The sequence below is a fragment of the Cylas formicarius genome, unplaced genomic scaffold (assembly GCF_029955315.1).
Source record: "Cylas formicarius isolate icCylForm1 unplaced genomic scaffold, icCylForm1.1 PGA_scaffold_3__17_contigs__length_32017465, whole genome shotgun sequence".
Classification (NCBI taxonomy): domain Eukaryota; kingdom Metazoa; phylum Arthropoda; class Insecta; order Coleoptera; family Brentidae; genus Cylas; species Cylas formicarius.
Window position 1 is genome coordinate 29,265,649 of NW_026844326.1, and position 17,068 is coordinate 29,282,716.

Here is a 17,068-nt window from a genome sequence, read left to right on the forward strand (position 1 = left end):
TAAATTTTTCTCTGCTCTCTACTACCCTCTACCGAAACGCATTACGATCTTATGACTAGCAGCGCCCTCTAGCGGTGAGTATTGGCTGTTCTTTTATCGCGCAAGGCGGACTTTGTAAACAGGGGTTCGTTCACATTTTTTCAATTGTTGGCGGAGGTGCCGGGTCGGTCGGAACATTTTCAACAATGGACAGGATGTTATCGATTTATTGGACCTGTAGTTGAATGACTTTACGCAAAATTAACCTTGATATTACGGTATAGCCATTGTGGTAGATATTTTGAGATTATATTGCGTTTTTTAAAACACTATCGAATGAACTACAAAATTATTCCGTCCCCAATAACAACAGTAAATCAATTACTTTTCTCTGTACTCTGCACTAGCGCCCTCTCGCGGTAGACACCGAATTTTCGAGTTTTTTGACGCGAGGCGGGGGCTTTATAGTCAGGCGTGCGTCCCGAGTTTCTGGCGGAGGTGCTGGGACGCCGGATTTCATAATTAACAAAATATTAATAATCGCGTGTTATTTATTAGTCGAATGCCACCCACGCGACGCCGTCCGTCGACCCCCCAACTCAATAAGATTATCGACCTATTCGGGACCGGCCACGTCGGGCAAGGATTGGGGCGAGAAATTATCGGAATGACGGGACCCGTTTCTAGGATTCGCGTCGCCAAAATCCGCAGCGAGAATAAGTTTTAATATTTAACGGGTCCGACGCGCGTCCTTGCGGCGACGCCGCCGTGTTACCGGATTTCCGGATCAATCAAAGAAATCAAAGAAACGAATCTGCTTAGTTCTAAGTAAAAGGTTGTAAAGTTTTTCTTTCAGGTAGAATATCAAAATTTACATGTGCACTCGATTAATGCGTTCTATCCCAGTGCCGTCGACTCAGTTCTTTCGTAGCGATAAGGAGGAAAACCAACCTTATTTGAACACTCCATATATATGTTGTTTGCTTTAAATTAGTGTCGATTTCATAACTTTTACGGCCCACCCCTTCCACTCCCGCTGGCAAAAAAAACGCTATCGAACGGTGAATCCCCCGTGCACCAGTGGAAAAGACGCCCTTTGTTATGATGACGCGCTACGGTGCTTCAAAGATCGTCCATATGATGCACGGTGACGACGAACGGAGGTGGGGTCGATGGGGGGAGGGGGACTGTTCCGGTTCAGTAACCGGCAGCGTGGACCGCGCAGGCGCTACCTGGCGGTCGATAAACGCCGCTACCCCTCTCTACGTCGACCCAACGCCGCGATTTCTAGAAGCCATGTGACAGCAGCCCGCCGCGCTTGGTGGCGGGTGCGGGATCGTTTACCTGCGCGGTTGGCGCAATAATTCTATTTATTTCCGTTGAAGACGTGCGTTACGCAAGTTAGGATAACCGTTTCAATTCGGAATCGGAAAATGAGATCACGGCGATTAAAATATAAATATATAAATATATATATATATATATATATATATATATATATATATATATATATATATATATATATATATATATATATATATATATATATATATATATATATATATATATATATATATATAAATTAATAAGAATAAAAAGCATTATATTAGATACACAAGATATTCTAGTTAGTTTCGATGTAGAATCACTCTTTACTAAAGTTCCTATTCCTGAAACTCTCACCATCATTTCAGATATATTAAAATCCGAGAATCTGGAACCAAACCTTCTCACCTTAATTGAAAAATGCTTGTCTAAATTATGGAAACGCTACGTCGATGATATTTTTGTTATTTGGCCTCATGATCGGGAATCCCTAGTAGATTTTCTTAGACATTTAAACTCTACACACCCTAACATATGTTTTGCAATTGAAATAGAAACTAATAAATAAATTGCTATTACCAGAGAATACTAACAGTCTGTGACATTGTTGTTTACATTTTTGGTGCTAATCGTTCTCTCTTTTTGGTTAGTTGGAATCAAAATTGCAATAAAATATACCTAAATTAATGTGTGGATACTAATATCTAAAGCCCGGTAGACACAATGCAATTTCTGCATGTATTTTTAGCATTTAACAGTTGCTGTTAAATATTTTTAACGGGGAATTTTCTACGGTAGCCGCCATGTAATTTTTGCTAGCAAAATGTTTTTTAATTATTGAGACAATAAACTACACTTTTTAGGGTTTGGCAATGTTAATTCTGTTACATTTAGGGCTAATTGTTTATTGACTTGTTTTATACTAGTTTTTAATTTTTTTGGTTACATTTTCTAATACCTACAGTTTTTTAATTAAACTGTCGAATGGTACTTTTCATAATTATATATTTGGGATGCGAAACTTTCTGCAATTACTAGACTTGCGATGAAAGAATGGGCGTTCTGTCTATACGAGGTGCTTGTTGAACATTTTTTCCACTTAGATGTTTCCAGTGCGATATTTAGTACCTCAAAGTTATATTTACACTTTTAGAGTCACATTTCGTGAATTCGACTTTATTTACATTTTCAATGGAGGTCAAACCATAAAGTTTATAAAAACAAACTGTTTGCGTCGATTTACGGGCACAAATTCGGGAAAAAAATAGATGGTATCGTGTCTATAGGGCTTAAGGAACCAAAACGCCAAACTACTTATAGAATTATATTGTAGACGCCCATCCGTATGCTGTAATTCAACCACACAATCTTAACCGCGATTCAGGTCTCTACTCGTCACCAATCTGAGACGGTGTTTATGCCCCGCATTTAGCTCCACCCCTCTTAAACAATATAAAAGCGGATACAGAGTAAAATACGAGCCAGTTTCAGTCAAGCTCTGAAGAAGCCAACAGGATGATTGGCGAAACGTTAGTTAGTTCGACTAGTTGTCCGTCTTCTTGACTTTACAAGAGATGAATATTATTACTAGGATATCAGGCGTATACATAATATTGCGGTTGATAAATTGGAACATTTCTTAGTTGACTATTCAAATTCGATTAAAATATTTTAAATAACAATTGCAGTGCCTATCATCATTATTTAATAATAACATGTATTTTATAATCAATTATTATGCGATTGTGATGTCCAATTTAATAAAATTAACCCTGCTCAAGGCATACCCGAATTCGATACTTTGTGATTTAATTAATAATTTAATTCGCACAATATAAATAAACATAACTAAATAAATATACATTTCATTGTATTGGGTTGTTCGGAAAGTCATTTCGTTTTTTTTGGGGAATATGAAAGACAGTTTTCGTATAATGAATAAATATTATATTAAATTATATATTGGCCATTCTGGTCCAACACGTTTTGCCATCTTTCTGGCAGTAACATAATTCCCCTCTCATAAAAGTTTTGGTCCTTGCTGGCAAAAAACTGGTTCAGGGGTGTTTTGACATCTTCATTTGAGGTAAAGGTTTTGCCATCCAAAAAATTTTGCAGGGACCGGAACAAATAATAGTCGGAAGGCGCCAGATCTGGAGAATATGGTGGATGTTGCAGTACGTCCCATTCAAGCTGTAAAAGTTTTTGGCGAGTGACCAAACTTGTGTGAGGTCTCGCATTATCCTGGTGGAACACTACACCCTTTCTGTTGATTAATTCGGGCCTCTTCTCTTTAAGTGAATCATTCAATTTGTCCAGTTGATGACAATAGACTTCTGAATTAATCGTTGTATTGTCCGGCAAAAGCTCAAAAAAAACGATTCCTTTGACATCCCACCAAACGGAGAGCATCACCTTTTTTTGGTGAATGTTGGCTTTTGACACGCTTTGAGCCGGTTCATCTTTTCTGCTCCATGACCTCTTGCGTTTAACATTGTTGTATACAACCCATTTTTCGTCCCCAGTAATAATCCGCTTCAAAAATGGATCATTTTCTTGACGTTTGAGGAGCGAATCACACACGTCAACGCGACGACACAAATTTCGCTCCGTAAGGACATGGGGCACCCACACGTCGAGCTTCGAGGTTAAGCCCATGCCTTTCAAATGGCCATAAACAGTCGAATTCGACAAATTATTTCTCTCACCGATCTCTCGTGTGGTTATTCGCCGATTTGCATCAACTAATGCCTTTATCGCATCTTTGTCAGCTTCGACCGGCCTTCCAGACCGTGGTGCATCTTCGACATCAAAATTTCCGGATCGAAATTTTGAAAACCAGTTCTGGCACTGGCGTACTGTTAACACGCCTTCTCCATACACATCCGTCAATTTTTTTCTCGCTTGGACAGCATTTTTACCTTTTCTGAAGTAAAAAAGTAAAACATGACGAAAATGCTGCTTATTGCTCTCCATATTTTAAAGGGCACCAACCAAAAACTACTGCGTAGAATTAATAGAACTTTTTCACACACAAACCTTGCAATATCAGCTCTCAAGACATATAATGGTTATGCGGCTTAAGTGTGAAGTTGGTTTCGAAAAAACGTAATTAAGTCCTCTGACGGGAAAAAACGAAATGACTTTCCGAACAACCTTATATTATGAAATTCATTTTGGGGACTATCAAACAGAGGACTTCTTCGAAATCAGATTTTCTAAGCCTGACAAAATTGCGCAACGAAATACCATCATTCAAACAGTAACGCCGCCATTAAGTTGTTACCATAGCTCGTCTCATTTTGTAAAAACTGTAACTGATAATGATGAAAGCAGCACCAACACCGGCAGAACTAGATCTACACTAACATTAACCGTAACTTCATAAAAATAAAAAATATTATGTGAAAATTCAAATAAAATATTTTTGATAGTGGTTGTTTTATAGCAAAAAAACACAAAAAATTTTCGAATAATCATTAACCCATTGACAAGAAATCGGTATATGGATGTGATTCGATCCAATCTTGCGATGAGCCTCAAGTAGTTAATGTTGATGTGCTTATATTATTGGGTTGTTCGGAAAGTCATTTCGTTTTTTTTGGGGAACATGAAAGACAGTTTTCGTATAATGAATAAATATTTTATTAAATTATATATTGGCCATTCTGGTCCAACACTTTTCTGGCAGTAACATAATTCGCCTCTCATAAAAGTTTTGGTCCTTGCTGGGCAAAAACTGGTTTAGGTGGTTTTTGACATCTTCATTTGAGGTAAAGGTTTTGCCATCCAGAAAATTTTGCAGGGACCGGAACAAATAGGAGTCGGAAGGCACCAGATCTGGAGAATATGGTGGATGTTGCAGTATGTCCCATTCAAGCTGTAAAAGTTTTTGACTAACCAAACTTGTGTGAGGTCTCGCATTATCCTGGTGGAACACTACACCCTTCCTGTTGATCAATTCGGGCCTCTTCTCTTTAAGTGAATCATTCAATTTGTCCAGTTGATGACAATAGACTGAATTAATCGTTGTATTGTCCGGCAAAAGCTCAAAAAAAAACGATTCCTTTGACATCCCACCAAACGGAGAGCATCACCTTTTTTTGGTGAACGTTGGCTTTTGACACGCTTTGAGCCGGTTCATCTTTTCTGTTCCATGACCTCTTGCGTTTAACATTGTTGTATACAACCCATTTTTCGTCCCCAGTAATAATCCGCTTCAAAAATGGATCATTTTCTTCACGTTTGAGGAGCGAATCACATACGTCAACGCGACGACACAAATTTCGCTCCGTAAGGACATGGGGCACCCACACATCGAGCTTCGAGGTTAAGCCCAAATGGCCATAAACAGTCGAATTCGACAAATTTAATCTCTCACCGATCTCTCGTGTGGTTATTCGCCGATATGCATCAACTAATGCCTTTATCGCATCTTTGTCAGCTTCGACCGGCCTTCCAGACCGTGGTGCATCTTCGACATCAAAATTGCCGGATCGAAATTTTGCAAACCAGTTCTGGCACTGGCGTACTGTTAACACGCCTTCTCCATACACATCCGTCAATTTTTTTCTCGCTTGGACAGCATTTTTACCTTTTCTGAAGTAAAAAAGTAAAATATGACGAAAATGCTGCTTATTGCTCTCCATATTTAAAAGGGCACCAACCAAAAACTACTGCGTAGAATTAATAGAACTTTTTCACACACAAGCCTTGCAATATCAGCTCTCAAGACATATAATGGCTATGTGGCTTAAGTGTGAAGTTGGTTTCGAAAAAACGTAATTAAGTCCTCTGACGGGAAAAAACGAAATGACTTTCCGAACAACCTTATATTATGGACAGGGTGATTATTTATAATGTTCCCTCCACACCCCCCCCCCCCCAGGGTGTTAAAAAAATAACCAACAAATAAAAGTTATATATTTTTTAATGAAACAAACCATATTTAATATGACCTTAAACCAAGAAGACATATGCGCTCTTCACGTAAAGGCAACATAGAAAAATAAAATAATATTCAAAAATTTATAATCTTGAAGTGGGTCGTCAACAAAAAACAAAGTGTTTGTTGATAACTGACAGTCATAGTAACAGATGTATCAAAACTATGATCCTTTAAGAGGGTTAAATTGTACCTGTAATTGCAAGTTTCTGGCAAAAAAAAAACTTTCACCGAATCTATCAAAAATTTTAACCATCATCCAGCCTAGCCAGAAAGAAAAGAACATTTAATTATATCCTATACCTGAATGCGAAATATTCGTTAACTTCAATGCAACTTTAAAAAATATACAATTTATGAAGATGCATATAATTAGTATTACAAATGGAATTGTCCAACTGGCCCCCCATTTTTTTTTTCAATACATCTGATGTAAATTCCCTGTAATCTTTCTAAAGCGGCAGCGATCGATTGGGAATATTCTTCATTTAGAATTTGCAACTGCTGCTCCAATCAGGATTTTTTACATGCTCTGTGTTTTCAGACATTTTGTGCATGCGTCGTTCCCTTTGAGCCAATTTAGGCCTCTTATTTGTTTTAACAAACGTTTCCGAAATTAATGGTTTTTCTGTTTCAGACTAAGGCATTTCATTGTAAAAAAAGATGCAAGTTTTGCTAAATCTGTAACGGGTAACTGTCACCTGTCAGTTATAAACAAACATTCTGTTCTTTGGTGACGACCGACTTCACGGCCACCTAAGATGTGAATTATAAATTTTTACGTTAACAGGGCACATATCTGAAAAACTACTGGATTTGCGTATGGGAGACATTATGCAGGAAATGTGCAAAATTTTTAGAAGATTTTATTATACAAAGTGGCCCGTTAAAATAAATAAATTTTATCTGCGAGTGTTTTCTTTTCCCAAAGGTTAAATAAAAAACTTAAAGGTGTAAGAGTTCTTTTTGCGTAATTTAGAGAAATTTGTTTTAAAAAAATCCCTCGGCCATATCCGCCGCGTCAATCGGTGCTTTAAGGAGAACCGCCGGTGTTTATTTCTGGGCTGCGACCCCGGTAAAACGCTTACTAGATGGAAAATCCGTTTAATGTCGGCCGTTCGACCGAATGAACGATTTGCCGTTATAGAATCGAAGGCAGCGACGGCGGCATCGCGCGGTTCGATGGGCCCGACCAATTCCACCGTGTGTGTGTGTGAGTACGTAGCAAATACGCACTTTTACGTTCAATATTAATTAAAAAACATTTTCTAACCCTCTTAAATATGTAAAATATGCTTTTTTGCTCTGAAATTATTTATTTTGTTACACTTAAGAATAAAATAAAGTAAAAAAAATAAAAACTCGAAACATACAAAAAAATACTGGTGCGTAAACGAACCACTGGGTAAAAAACATTAAATAATGTTTTGGGGCACATAAGATGTAACATATAATTTATACATAAAAACAACTAAAAGTAAATTGTTTTCCAAACAGAACCTGATTCGATACCAAAAAGCGCATAATATTTTATGGTCCGTGAGCGCACCACTGGTAACACCCGGTTTCATTTTTGGTTAGTTTAGTTAGTTGGTTAGTTAGATATATTACAAAGCGCGTAGTATGTAAATGCACATTACACTTATTACAAACGTAAATTGTGTGGCTGTGGCAGATTCTACATCTCCTTCGGGCTTTATTAGCATGAACGATCTTGAGGTGACCTTGATTATCATAACGCGCTTCATCTAAGGCAGGTGCAAGATTTCTTTGAGTAATTGTTTTATCAGTTTTTAAAAGTCGCACAGCAATGTAAGATTTAAAATCTACCTGGAAAATCTTTTGTTCAATGAGTTACAAAATAGAGGCCACCACCAGACTGGAGGAGAATAACCTGATCCCAAAAACAACTGCTATTGGTCCAAAACTTACTCCAGCTCATTGACAAGCACGCCTACGCTTTGCACAGGATCATCTGAATTGGGGATCTGTTCAGTTCTCAGATGAGACCAGAATATGTCTTTTTGGTAGTGACCGACGAAAAAAAAGTGTACCGAAGACCAGGAGAGCGATTTGCAGAATTATGCAGGTGGTTCCTCCATGGTATGGGGTGCAATACCATTTCATTCATTTTTATGCATGATAATGCTACGCCGCACACCGAGGATCGTGTCAGATTACAGAAGTCGGTTTTCGAATTATGGAGTGGCCAGAACGCAGTCCCGATCTCAATCCGATCGAATATATATGGGATAAGCTAAAATGGAGAATTCGAGCTAGACTCCGTACCCCAACCTCGATCCTAGAGTTTATTGTGGCAGTAGAGGAAGAGTGGGTTAAAATTCCGCAAGAAACAATAGGGAACTTGAACTGAGGTGGCTTTTACTTGATGAAAATCGATTTAACAAAATAAATAAGAACTAAAAGTTCAGATTTTCACTAAATTATATATTTTCACATGACAATTGTTTCGACAACACCGTGTCTTTATCAAATGTTTTTTTTTTAATAGGGAACTTGTTTAGATATAGGCCTCATCGAGTAAGAAATGTTATTAGGGCAAGAGGGGATCATACTCATTATTAAAAAAATTGTATTTAGTAATTGAAACAAGTTAATTTCACTAGTGCAGTTATTTTACTATGCTAAACCTAAAAATCCATTTAAAGTGGTATTAATATCTTTCAAACAGCTTTTTTTTTATCTGATAAGTAGTTTTCAGGTCAAAAGTTCACAATGGGCCAATTTCCATCTACGCAAGGTTATAACAAAAATAATACTTATAAACATGCAGGTAAGAACACAAATACAACTCAAAAAAATATACCTAATGCTATTTACACACACATTTCTATGTTTACATTGTGCAGTGATAGAAAATGGGGGGAGGCAAATTTTACGACAGCAATGCAATGCTAGTTATGGATAAGGGCGTTATCGTTGTTTGATCACTTAATTTATTCTTACTGAAATTATTCACAAATCATCAATAACATTCGTAATAGTCTTAAAGTCTTTTAAAAACATTGAGAAAAAAAGCGCGTACACATTGATATACAGGGTGGCCCGAAATTAGACGTCAATATTTTAACCAAGTATTCTGTGACCCAAAATAGGCATAAAAGTTCATATAAAACGTCTTAGTTTTTAACATACAGGGTGTTAAATTTGATTGGTTTGATTTGTTGTACATATTTTCGAAACACGTAAATATTTTTAAATAAAATTTGGTACAGTTACTAAACTAGAGGATACTTTGTGAAAGCGTGTAAATAATTTTTAAATTTTATTTAATTAACTTTTTTTAAAACGCAAGACAGTCTTCGAGTCTTTGTAATACTAATTTGGATGCGGAAGCTTTTTAAGAAGTTAGGTTAAAAGAAATTTTATTTTATAGAAATATTTAATCAGCAAGAACTATATCGATAAATAAAATATTATCAGGCAACGATTTGCCTCACTTTTATACCACGCCCTCACCATTACAGTTTAAGTCCCGATTAACACCTTCCAGCAGACGCAAAAGATCGCGCCTCTGCTAAATAGATGGCGCCTCTAGCTATTTCAGCCGTTCAAAAGTTAACCTTTTACGTTGGTGGTACGATCGACTCCGACTTAGCGTCGGTATAGATATTTTATGTCCATCGGCCATTTTAATAACAAAAATCCAATAATTGCGTCACCTTTTTTGACGTTAGTGATTGGTAGTTTGTGTTGTTAGTAAATCGTCCATTAATAACTATAATTTTCATTATTATTTGGAACAATATCGGCCATTGATTTTTTCTAATTATGACCACCCTTCGCCGGACTGCTGGCACTCCAATTAACGCCCAATTTTCAAAACCGACTTGATTAATTAAAAACCGATTACAAACAAAACCCCCGTTAACGCGCGCCATAAAAAAAATCGCCCCGCTCCGCCCCGCCCCCCTTTTTTTGTGACGTGTTAATCGATTCCTACGTTAGCGGCGACGTCCATAGGTTTAAATTAAACTAGCACGGGCGGTATGCACGACAGTTACGTCGTTAGAATAATAACAATTATAATAGTAATAATATTAATAATAATAATAATAATAATAATAATAATAATAATAAAAATAATAATAATAATAATAACAATAATTTCTTTCGAAAAACCGTCGATGAGCGGGGCAAGTACGTCGCAAATTTGGAGCATTTATTATGTTTTTTAATATTGCATGGAATATCGCGAACACCCTGTACAATACTTAAAAACCGTAAATACAAAAGTTTATGTCATCTCATGTAAAAGAAACTGACATTTAAAACACAGATTTGAATTTATTGCCAATTTTCAATAATAGGGGGACCCATTTTTTAGTTTTTTTAAATTTGCGGCGCAGCCTGTATATTTCTGAAGAATTGTCAAGAATAAAAGTTTATGGAGTCGTTTCCTCTGCGTCTTTTGGCTCAAGATTTGTTGCGGTCTTGTAAACGGTTTCTGAAAAATGGTCTTTTTTGTAGACCGTTGCACACGCGATTTTTATCTTTTTTTAAATACTTCAAAGCTGCATAGATGCGCCAAATATGAAGTCGATCGCTTCAAATTTCGGATACTTATCGTGTTTCATAGCAAGATCCAAAAAACAGTCGAGAATCGGTGGAATCTTAAAAACGTTGTCTTATCGGGATTTAATAACAAATTATTACTGTTATTGGCACATCGTAGAATTTACTCAGCATTAAAAGATCGCACCTACCTGAAATAACAAAGAAAGTGTCATCAGCATATAGGGTCAAAGATGAATTTGTAGAAATGGTTTCTGCATCATTGATTGATTGATTGAGAGTGTGAATAGGACTAGACCTAAAACCGATCCCTGTGGAACACCTATACGAGGGATGCCTTTTATATTTCGCGATTTTCTTAAACTAGCCCTGCCATCTGGCGACCAAGGTTTTTATTGGGAAATTTGACATTTTGAGGTTAGGTTTACTCAGTTAGGTTTTTTGGTGAAAGTGTTGTTTGTGTTTTTTGTTATAAATTTAAAAAATTGTGACGGTTAAAAATGGAACTTAATTGCAGTCATTTTCGTCAAATACTTTTTTACAACTTTAGACGTGGACTAACTCAACAATGCATCGATGAACTTAATTCGACGCCGAAGACGAATCACTCTCCACGACGACAATGCTAAGCTCCCACGGATCAGCGCAAACAAAGAACTTTTTGAGCATTAAAAACGTCGATTTGATGAGCCATCCCAAATATAGTCCTGATTTAGCACCTATTGACTTCTTTTTATTTCCATACATTAAGAATTGATGCGTTTAAAAAGCATGTTTTGGAGGTGCCCGACTCGATATGGGAAAAGTGCTTTGATGATTGGTTTTATATTTTGAGAAACAATCAATATCACCTACAGACGAATTAATCTGACTACGGAGATGATCTTTTTGATACAGTCACAAACTATCCCAATAGGGTACTTTTCTGATTCCAGGCTTTTCATTACATTACAGCAAAAGGACGTCACTGCCATTATAGACGACGTTCCATTGGCAAATCCAAATTGGTTCATAGAAATTATATTATTCACTTCAAGAAAAAGCATCATTCTATTAAAAAATGCATATTCAAATACTCATCGTTGTTGTAACTGGTCGATAATTACACTACTATCTATTTTGTGCATCGGAACTAGTTTGCCCGTTTTTTACTCCCGGGGAAACTGAAAACGATAAGTTTGCGAAAATTTACGTAATGAAAAATGTAGCGCAAATTGATACCGGAAAATTTTATAAAAACATTCAAAAGTTAAGGCGCTGGAATTTACATAAATAAGTCCACTCAGACCTATGAAAGTCAACTATTGGGCTTTTAACGAAACACCTTTTTTGTGTAGTTTTTATGTTCACATTCGACGTATCCAAACCCAATCAGAAACACATTACTACCTACGAGGTGTGTTCAAAAAGTAAGGTGATTTTTAAGTTTTATCAAAAATTATTTAATTACTTATCAAAATTAATCTTGTCCCCTTTAAGTAATCCCCACTTGTGCCAGCTTTTTTTCAAATCCTCGAAGCACTTTTGGCAGGCACTTTCCGGTATAGCTTTGGGTTCTTCCAGCGATTTTTTGTTTATCACCTAAATCGTTCCAAAGTTTGAAGGTATGGGCCTATTGAATCTACAACTGTCACTGACTGGGTGAAAATTAAAATCTCCTCGCAATCCGATACTTCTGTTTCAAAAAGTTTATCGAAAAAATTCGTTGCATCTCCCGACGACGATCTACATATCGGAATAAAAAATGTTAGGTACGTCATCAATATTACTTATCCTTCGAGATATCTTAAATGCCACGAATCTCAAAACGCATATCAACGACCAACCAAACTGTTCCGAAATTCTCTAACAAGTCTCTGTCAGCATTAGCCCCATTCAAACACAAAAAATCTATAGAACTATGTTGATTTCGTTCACCGCTTGCTATTTCGCGGAGTCTTGACGGGCGTATTTTACGAAATTACAAAAAAAAACTTACCTTGAAAACTAGGGAAGTCGGTCGTGTTAACGATGGCGTTGTGTCATCTGAAAGTAAAAGAAATAATTGTAGCAAGGCAATGCACTTAAAACATATATTATACACGGCGTCGCTGTCAAAATGCTTTACTATCGAGACATACAGACACTTCAAAATTGCCCTGTATATTAAAGCGTTTCTGCAATCTTCGATCAACATAAGCGTCTGTTTTATTAAGGGGTAGATTTTAATTTTGCCAAACATAACCTAACTTTAATATTTAAATTGCTTAATCCATATTATCCCAAGCATAAAAAAAAAACACTTTTTTCATCTGAAATTATTTATTTTGTTGCACTTAAGAATACGCTACAGGTGTCAAAAAAAGAGAATAAAAACTCGAAACATACAAAAAAATACTGGTGCGTAAACGATCCACTGGGAAAAAACATTAAATAATGTTTTGGGGCACATAAGATGTAACATATAATTTATACATAAAAACAACTAAAAGGTTCAGGTTCAGTAGTTGATGAATTACAGGACTGTTGTATCATGTATGTATAAATATAAATAGCTGTTTTTGACATGAAGCGCCTCCTACCGACTCGTAAAAGAATTAATATCGTGATATTGACATGCCAGTCGAAATTCCTATAAATACCCTTTAAAACTAAACCAAGTTCGTCGAAATCGGATGAGCCAAAAAAAGGTAATTCAACTTTTTCTAAACCAATATTTGACCCTTCCCCCACCCTTAATTTGGCGAGATAAAAAAAATAGTTCGAACAAAACAGTTTCCTTACCTAGAGTTGACTACGTTAAAACTAATTTTTTGATATGGGTTAATTCGGAATAATTTTGAGAAATCCCGTTTTATCTATTTTACAGCGAAGGTCGCGCCCCCTAGAGGCAATTTTATGAACTTTGAAATAATTTCCCGCTTTTTCTCGTCTAAGTTGTAGGACTAACGATTCCTGAGATATGGCGGACGTCTTTTATTAATGCGCCACCCTGTACACTGTTTTATTACATACATAAGTTGTAATTTGTTATCGGAACGTTTTAGACGAAACATCCACTGTACTGGACTTGTGGATAAATTATCTATTTATCAGATAATTTATGCAGGTCGTCGGTTTGCTGACGTAATTTGATTTGAAAAACTGGTAACTTTTCGGCGACTGCTGCCGTCCCTATAATCCGGACCGCACGGCTGACAAATGATTGATGCGCGAGGTTTTCAAGTGATTAATGAGTTTGTTATTTTTTCCGAAATCGCATTTTTTCCGACCGACCATTATTTTTGCAGCAACTTTTGGTTTTTTGACATTTGAAAGTTTCCCAAAGGGTATACAATGGTTTGGTTGCACTGGATATGAGACTGATTTTAGACATATTTATGCTCGCAATTCATGAAACTATCAATGATTTTGTAAGGATTGCTCTCAATTTTGTTAAAATCTTCATTTTCATTTTAATTTTAAAAAATCGGAAAACAAAAAATAAAATTATATAAATGTTGAAAATATTATTTTTCTACATCGATGGAGTCGGATCCAAAAGATAATATATATGGGAGAGTAGTGTGAACATTGAAGATGCAATTGAAAAAATGAAAGAACCTGAACCGGAAGAAGACAGCGATCAAGAACATGATAGTGGGGAACCCAGCACGATTAACAGCGATAATGAAGCCTTAAAACTAATTACCGATCTAAAAGTTTTTGCTAAAGAGAAGTTCATTTCACGCGTGAGACGAGTATCTTAGATTTTTTTGTTCAAAGAAACTTCCAGAGGCTACTGTAATACTTTTTACAAAACTTCTGGAGTCGAACTTCCTGACGTTTCGCCGATTATCCTGCTGTCTTCCTCAGAGCTTGACTGAAACGTCAGCAAGTTCGACTCGGCAAAAACCGACGCGGGAGGAATCCAGAAGTTTTGTAAAAAGTTGTATCTTTTACATTTTTTTCTAAAGATTTTTGTACGTTTCTAAAGAAATAAACGTAATACATATTTACGATTTATGTTGTATTCCGGGGATTTTGGCTTTTTCAACCCTCTCAGGAATCGCGTCAGGAAGAATGAGCTTTATTTAGAGGCGCCTAATTATAAATCCGTTATCCGTTGATCCACTCTATTACCCACCCATATATACATCTACCGAAAACTAACGCGAACAGAAACGATGGGCGGAGCCGAAAATATCGACCTACGGCGTCGTGGTCGGGGCGGCAAATTTGGCGATGATGCCCTGGGGTCCCAAGTAGTCGCGCAGATCGCTATTATGCGGATTTTCGTCACGAAAATGGCGTAGGACACAATTTAAACTCGTAATCGAAATAGGAAATTATTAGTAATGATAACCAAAAATGTATTCTACGGACAGCTTCCACAAAACACACAAGAATCTTTACAATTGGCGCCTGACAAAGAAGAGATGCGGAGCTACTGGAAGGACACGGGGGAACAATATGACAGGGCATTTTGGATGACGCAAAAAGTTGAGTCTAACAGCTGATATCCAAATTAGGCACGTCTTGGAACCCGTTAATTTTTCTAGGTTCGCCTTGTTCGCTAGGTGAATAGTCCGTCTCAATCTTTACCGCTTTTATGGAAGTGACCTGCCGAAGGCAATAAAACTCGTGTGCGGACTCTCAAAGGTTTTGGTAATAACATAACCTTATTAAATTACATTAAGAAAAAACAATGACATTAAATATATACAATAATTTCATAGGTAAGAATATCTATACATAATTACATTTCATTCTAAATGTTTAAATCTAATTCTTTTCACTATCAGGTTGTAATAGGATTTATGTTGTTTTGTATAGAACTGTAAGTCCTCGTGTGCCCAATACCTTGTCCCAGTTGTGTTTATGGTAAAGTGTATTGTCAGAAGTTAAGAAGAAGAAGACGAGTGAGAACGGCGGAAGGGGTAACTGTGGTGGTGGCGAGAAGACGGTAGCGGGATGCGCTACGCGCCAATTTTGCGAGTATTGTTTTGTTAATTTTTTTCTTGTAAAATTACCAAATGTGGAAGCGTGTAATTCAGTTTAAAAAGGAAAATAAAAAGTACGACATCAGTTGTTGCTTATTTCCAATTGCCTAGCCGAGGCAACACATTACTAATCACACTTTTTTATCAAATCCTTAATATTCTATGCAGAGAACAGCAAGCAGTTTGAGAAAAATCCATCCCCTAACCCAGCGTGTATTATGGTGCCCTCTATTTGAAAGTACTTTCGTCTGACAGTTTTGGATAAAATCAACCCATCCTATGGATACGCTGTCGACAAATTATGGATCTGTTGTCTAATCTACATCTTTTAACTTCTTGAAGGTAATTAAATCAACAAATGTAATCTGCGTGATTACATTAATACTTGACTTTTGTCTATTTTGCGGTACTTAAATCCCATTTTACAGCGTGATACTCATCTCCTTCTTTAATTTGCAAATCTGTAGGTAGCTATTTGGGTTTGTTTCAGGTTTATTCATTATAGAATTATAGAATTCCCAATGCCTCGTTTTTTTGACCACTAAACTTATTACCTAGAGGTGTGTATACTGTAAGCTCATTATCTCTTTTACATCCTGGAATTGGATTTGGTAAGCCCGACAATTTGTTCAGAAAATATATCTAATTTAATTTAATTAATTAAATTAATTAATTAATGTAAATAATCCCATGTCAGCGAGGAAAAAAAGAAGCGATGCTCACATTTTCTCGGGTGTAAATGAAAGTGATCAAGATATAATACGAAGTAAAATTTACCAGTTATACGAAGAACAAAGCGTGCCTACATTAGATATCTTAATTAGGAGGCTTGAAAAAGATGAAACCGGTGTTAAATGTGGCAGAACTACTTTATGGAAGTGTATTCAACACATGGGTTCCAAATTTAAAAATATTGACAAAAGGCAAGTTTTAATGGAATCTTTTTGAATTCGGAAATGGCGACTGGAATATCTAGAAAAAATTAGGATTTGCAGAGCACAACAAATGCCGATTATTTACTTGGATGAAACCTGGTTCGACACGCGCGATCAAAGAGGTAAAAGAATAACTATCTTGCATGCTGGCAAATGGACTTTCTCTCTCCACACCACCGCTGATTTATTTGGAAGTTGCTTTAAAAACATTCCTCCTAATAGCGTAATTGCAATGCAAGTTATCACAGTAGACAGTTGACTAAAACCCCTTCGTCATGTAACACAACAGCAACAATCCAAAACTACACGTACAATAACGACATTTATTTTCACGAAGATTATACCAAAAAGCCATTAATTGAGGTCCTACAAGGATTGAAACTACA

The 17,068-nt window shown here is 36.5% G+C and overlaps 1 protein-coding gene across 6 annotated transcripts in view; it reads right to left on the reverse strand.

Annotated features, from left to right (window-relative positions):
- The window catches only part of LOC132699598 (stress-activated protein kinase JNK), a 73,275-nt gene that overhangs the window by 52,031 nt on the left and 4,176 nt on the right, over positions 1–17,068 (reverse strand). For all 6 annotated transcript variants that reach the window (XM_060666402.1, XM_060666404.1, XM_060666401.1 and 3 more), the window contains exon 2: positions 12,765–12,811. The gene's annotated coding sequence lies outside the window, so the exon portion shown is untranslated. The remainder of the gene's footprint in view (positions 1–12,764; positions 12,812–17,068) is intronic.